Source organism: Myotis brandtii, unplaced genomic scaffold, assembly GCF_000412655.1.
Source record: "Myotis brandtii unplaced genomic scaffold, ASM41265v1 scaffold208, whole genome shotgun sequence".
Taxonomy (NCBI): domain Eukaryota; kingdom Metazoa; phylum Chordata; class Mammalia; order Chiroptera; family Vespertilionidae; genus Myotis; species Myotis brandtii.
Window position 1 is genome coordinate 5,152,411 of NW_005357764.1, and position 484 is coordinate 5,152,894.

Below are 484 nucleotides of genomic sequence, written 5' to 3' on the forward strand. Positions count from 1 at the left end.
GCGGGGGAGACGCGGTCGCCCCCAGGACCCAGGGCCTCCATGGCTGCGCGGATGAGCGCTGGGCAGCTAGCTCCGTAGGGCCTGGAAGAACATAGATGGCGCGTGATGGGGCTCCGGGTGCTTACCAGTCCCTCTCTAGTCACACTGTCTCAAGTGCTGGCATTACCCCCAGGTTAAGAATGGCAGGGGCAGCCCTAGCTCGTTTGGCTCAGTGGGTAAAGCCTTGGCCTGCGGACTCAAGGGTCCGGGGTTCCATCCTGGTCAAGGGCACATGCCGGGGTTGCAGGCTCCATCCCCAGTGGGGGGCGTGGGGGAGGCAGCAGAGCAGTGATTCTCTCTCATCATTGATGTTTCTGTCTCTGTCTCTCCCTCTCCCTTCCTCTCTGGAGAAAGAAAAATAAGAATGGCGTGGGCAGTAGGCCCAACGCTAGGAAGCAACTCTGGAGGTTGAGGGTCTCAGCCCAGGGAAAGGAATTGGCCCCTG